The following is a 6,125-nucleotide window of genomic DNA, read 5'->3' as shown; positions in this document are numbered from 1 at the left end:
TTACAATCATATCTTCAGAAACAAAGAAATATGATAATAGGAAATGGAGACTAAAGAGCTTTTTTTACTTAAAATATATTTAATAATAATGAAAAATATACTTGACACTTTTAGACCTCTTATCAGTCATAGACTTTGCTTTTATAGGAAAGTTTGCAAGGAATATAATATTGTTTTACATAAGAAAAAAAAGACCCAATGAAAGTGGAATAACAGAGCATATTAAATCATTCTGTTTAAGAATCAAGTAATAATATTTCAAAGAGAGAGTTGTAGAATGATAATTTCATAATGGAATTTATATGTTGTCCTTAAAATTTAAAGAAACAAGGAAACAAAATGAATATATAACTCATTCACACAGATGAAATATGAAGAGATGGGAGTAGAAGACAACGTGTCCACAGTGATTCAATTTGTACTCCTGGGATTTTCTGACATTCCAAACCTCCAAGGGTTACTCTTTGGAGTGTTCTCCATTATTTACATCATTATCTTAATTGGAAATAGCCTCATAATTATAACTAAGCTTGACACTGCACTCCAGAAACCCATGTATTTTTTCCTGGCAAATTTTTCCTCTTTGGAAATCTGCTATGTGTCCGTCACTCTCGTGAGGATTCTGGTCAATCTTTGGACACAAGATAGAAACATTTCTATGCTGAACTGTGCCTCTCAAATATGTTTCTTCCTTATGCTGGGAGCCACAGAATGTTTCCTCCTGGCTGTGATGGCCTACGACCACTATATGGCCATTTGTAACCCTCTGCACTATCCTCTAGTCATGAACCACAAGACGTGCATCCAGCTGGCTGTTGGCTCCTGGATCAGTGGAATCCCAGTGCAGATCAGACAAACATACCAGGTTTTTTCTCTGCACTTCTGTAATTCTTAAAAAATTAACCACTTTTTCTGTGATGATCTGCCCATTCTGAAGTTAGCCTGTGGAGAAACTTCTGTGCAGGAGCTTTCTGTCTATGTAATAGTTCTGCTGGTTGCCACAGTTCCTTTAATGTTGATACTTGCATCTTACAGCAAAATCATTTCCACTATTCTGAGGTTGCCAACAGCCAGAGTTCAAACCAAAGCCTTCTTCACATGTTCTCACCTGCTGGTTGTGCTCATATTTTTTAGATCTGCTACCATTTCCTACTTTAGGCACAAATCCAGTCATTCTGCAAGAACTGACAAACTGCTCTCTCTGTTTTATACAATCGTGATTCCAATGTTTAATCCCATGATATACAGTTTTAGAACAAGGATGTGATTGCAGCATCCAGAAAATTATTGTTTAAAAAATATTGTGATAAATTTAATTTTAAATATGTTCAAGTTTGCCCTAGACTTATAAGAGAAACATGAAAAAAATTTACATGCCCCCTAAAAAGTTTATCATTTCTACTTTGTAATGTACTTTTAGATACTCTTAAACATTAACCCACAATTTACTGCTTTTAGTCTAGAGAAGGCAAAGTATCTCCAATGCTCTATGCCTAAAGAATAATGATGTCTTATGAGTAAAAAGTAATTTATTTAAAAAACCCCCAGGCTTCAATATGTTAATATTTTTGACTTAAAAAATAATGAAAAATATGAAATATTATATAGTAAATAAGTTCTTTAATCTTCTCACTTGTATTTTCAATTTTGGTTTGATAGAATAAAAATACAATTAAATAATGCATGTTTGAAGGAGGCACTGAGTGAAAACATGGACAAATAAATATTTCTGAGGATTACCTCAGACTCCTGGCAAATATAAAGATTTCACAGTAAAAACAGGAGAGAAAAAACCCAAATAAACAAAATTATAAATGAAAAAGGAGAAATCACAACGGATACAGCAGAAATACAAAAAAAAAAAAAGTAAGAGAATACTATGAACAACTATATGCCAACAAGTTTGACAATCTGAAAGAAATGGACAATTTTCTAGAATCTTACAGCCTGCCAAAACTGAATCAAGCAGAAACAGACCAACTGAATGGACTGATCACTAGAAATGAAATTGAAGAGGTTATAAAAACACTCCCTACAAATAAAAGTCCAGGACCAGATGGCTTCACAGGTGAATTTTATCAAACATATAAAGAGGAATTGGTGCCCATCCTCTTTAAACTCTTTCAAAAGGTTGAAGAAGAAGGAATACTCCCAAAGACATTCTATGAGGCCACCATCACCCTCATTCCAAAACCAGACAGAGATACCACCAAAAAAGAAAACTATCGCCCAATACCATTGATGAATATAGATGCAAAAATTCTCAACAACATCTTAGCCAACCGAATCCAACAACATATCAAAAAAATTATACACCACGACCAGGTAGGGTTCATCCCAGGCTCACAAGGATGGTTCAACATACGCAAATCAAACAATGTCATACACCACATTAACAAAAAAAAGTCAAAAATCATATGATCATTTGAATAGATGCAGAAAAAGCATTTGACAAAGTTCAACATCCCTTCATGATCAAGACCCTCACCAAAGTGGGTATAGAGGGAACATTCCTGAATATAATCAAAGCCATTTATGATAAACCCACAGCAAATATAATGCTCAATGGAGAACAACTCAAAGTCTTCTCACTCAAATCTGGAACAAGGCAGGGATGCCCACTCTCCCCACTGCTATTCAACATAGTTTTGGAAGTCCTAGCCACAGCAATTAGACAAACCAAAGAAATAAAAGGCATCCATATAGGAAGAGAAGAGATCAAACTGTCACTGTATGCAGATGACATGATACTATATCTAGAAAACCCTAAGGACTCAACCCAAAAGCTACTGGAACTGATTAATAAATTCAGCAAAGTAGCAAGGTATAAGATTTACATTCAGAAGTTAGTCGCATTTATGTATACCAGAAATGAAATTTTAGAAAAGGCATACAAAAATACGATACCTTTTAAAATTGCACCTCACAAAATCAAATAACTCGGAATACACCTGACCAAGGAGGTAAAGGACTTATATGCTGAGACTATAAAACTTTAATCAAAGAAATCAAAGAAGATGTAAAGAAATGGAAAGATATTCCATGTTCCTGGATTGGAAAAATCAATATTGTAAAAACGGCCATACTACCCAAAGCAATCTACAGATTCAATGCAATCCGTATCAAATTACCCAGGACATTTTTCACAGAACTAGAACAAACAACCCAAAAATTCATATGGATCCACAAAAGACCCAGAATTGCCAAAGCAATCCTGAGAAATAAACAGCAAGCAGGAGGCATAACTCTCCCAGACTTCAAGAAATACTACAAAGCCACAGTCATCAAATCAGTGTGGTACTGGTATCAAAACAGACGGACAGACCAATGGAACAGAATAGAGAACCCATAAATAAACCCTGACACCTATGGTCAATTAATCTTTGACAAGGGGTGCAAGAACATAAAATGGGAAAAAGAAAGTCTATTCAGCAAGCATTGCTGGACAGCTGCATGCAAAGCAATGAATCTACAACACACCCTCACACCATGCACAAAAATAAACTCCAAATGGCTGAAAGACTCAAATATAAGACAGGAAATCATCAAACTCCTAGAAGAAAACATAGGCAAAACACTCCCTGACATCAACATCATGAATATTTTCTCAGGTCAGTCTCCCAAAGCAAAAGAAATAAAAGCAAAAATAAACCCATGGGAACTAATCAAACTGAAAAGCTTTTGCACAGCAAAGGAAATCAAAAAGAAAACAATAAGACAACTTACAGAATGACAGAAAATAGTTTCAAACGATGCAATGGACAAGGGACAATGTCTAGAATATATAAGCCACTTATACAACCCAACAGCTAAAAAGACAATTAACCAATGGAAAAATGGGCAAAAGACATGAATAGCCTGTTTTCCAGGGAAGATATACAGATGGCCAGCAAACACATGAAAAAATGCTCAACATCTCTGATTATAGGAGAAATGCAAATCAAAACTACCATGGGATATCACCTCATATCAGTCAGTATGGCCATTATTAATAAATCTATAAGGAACAAGTGCTGGAGGGGCTGTGGAGAAAAGGGAACTCTCCTGCACTGTTGGTGGGAATGGAAACTGGTACAGCTTCTATGGAGAACAGTTTGGAGATACCTTAGAAATCTATACATAGAACTTCCATGTGACCCCACAATCCCACTCTTGGGCATATATCCAGAAAAAGCTCTACTTAAAAGAGACGCATGCACCTGCATGTTCATTGCAGCAGTATTCACAGTAGCCAGGTCATGGAAACAACCCACATGTCCATCGACAGAGGATTGGATTAGGAAGAGGTGGTATATATACACAATGGAATACTACTCATCCATAAAAAAGGATGACATAATGCCATTTGCAGCAACATGGATGGAACAAAAGAATCTCATACGGAGTGAAATGAGCCAGAAAGACAAAGACAAATACCATGTGATATCACTTATAACTGGAATCTAATATCCAGCACAAATGAACATCTCCTCAGAAAAGAAAATCATGGACTTGGAAAACAGACTTGTGGCTGGGAGAAGGAGGGAGTGGGAGGGGTCGGGAGCTTGGGCTTATCAGACACAACTTAGAATAGATTTACAAGGATATCCTGCTAAGTAGCATTGAGAACTATATCTAGACACTCGTGTTACAACAGAACAAAGGGTGGGGAAAAATGTAAATGTAATATGTACATGTAGGGATAACTTGATCCCCTTGCTGTACAGTGGGAGAATAAAAGAAAAAAAAAGATTTCAGAGAACCAATAAACATTTTGAGCATATTAATTTAACCTACTGTGAACCCATTTTGAATTACTCCAATCATAATACTAAAAGAAAAGCTTTCATGCACTTATTTTACTTCCTAACTGTGTGATATAGTAGGACACACATACTTGTCTCCACATCTTTACCCAGCACATATTCCTCTCTTCTATTTTTCAATATTGGCTGCAAATTAGTTGGTTTTGAATTATTGCAACTCCTTTAATGCACTCTTAACATCTAATCCTATGATGATTGTATATAATTTTTAATTTATCTATGAATTTAAAAATGAAAAAAAGTATTAGAAGTTATTTTTAGAATTACCCCAAATCCACATACTCACATTACATTAGTGTGCCTTACCTAATCTTCCATGTCTGGAACTCTTTCTAAAATATTTGAAATATTTAAAACTTTAAACTGATATCATCAAAGAAATGGAACAACTGTCAATAGAATAGTTGATATGCTCATACTCCCAATTTCATTCTCAAATCAGCAATACACATTTGGAAATTATCTGCTGCATCTGCTCTGAGAACATTTGCTGGCAGTTCTTTTGACAGTCATGCCATTCTGTAGGTTTATTTATAATTAGACATATGTATATGTCAGTGTTAGCTCCTGTTCTATAGGTAGTTATATTTAAATTCATCAACTCATGTATATCCTTTACCATCTAACATAAAGTATTACATTTATTTGATTATGTATCTTATTAACAATAGTATAGATATATATATACACACATACATATTCTTACCTTTTAAAGTTTTATATAAGAATTTTATACATGGTCCAGGATGATGATGATAATAGTGATGATTGAGATCATGACAAAAATGGTGATTATGATGCACATAGCAGTGGAGGTAGATTTGTCACTGAAATTTAGTAAAGCAAAATCAAAATGTCATGGGAGGAGTGCTGTCCCAAAAGTGCAGATAACTGATTTTTAAACTCCTCCTTACCAAATTTTGAGTATGTGATTTAACTAATCTTTTTTTTTTTCATATTTTAGGGCTGCACTCAGAGCATATGGAGGTTCCCAAGAGAGGGGTTGAATTGGTGCTATCCTACACCACAGCCGCTGGCCTATACCACAGCCACAGCAATGCCAGATCTAATCCACAACTGCAACTTGTACCACATCTCATAGCAATGCTAAATCCTTAATCCATTGAACAAGGCCAGGGATCAAACCTGCATCCTCATGGATGCTAGTCAGATTTTTTCTGCTGAGCCACAAGAGGAACTCCTTAGCTACTCTTTATCATTTCATTCTTTTAAGGAAAAAAAAATAAAATGATTACATTTTAAAGGCTTTTTCCCCTATATTCTGCACTTTGTGAATCAGGTGACATCCAATCTAGCAAG

At 35.2% G+C, this 6,125-nt stretch overlaps 1 pseudogene; it reads left to right on the top strand.

Moving 5' to 3' along the window:
• The first annotated feature begins 358 nt into the window (after positions 1–358).
• Positions 359–1,362, top strand: LOC110258765 (olfactory receptor 10AG1-like; annotated as a pseudogene).
• The last annotated feature ends 4,763 nt before the right edge of the window (positions 1,363–6,125 follow it).

Source organism: Sus scrofa, chromosome 10 (genome assembly GCF_054392235.1).
Source record: "Sus scrofa isolate SSC_HxYL_T2T_F1_AM1 chromosome 10, Sscrofa_HxYL_maternal_Yorkshire_Landrace_v2.0, whole genome shotgun sequence".
NCBI classification, from domain to species: Eukaryota; Metazoa; Chordata; class Mammalia; order Artiodactyla; family Suidae; genus Sus; species Sus scrofa.
Note: the sequence above shows the minus strand (reverse complement) of the source record. Positions and strands in the feature narration are given on the sequence as shown.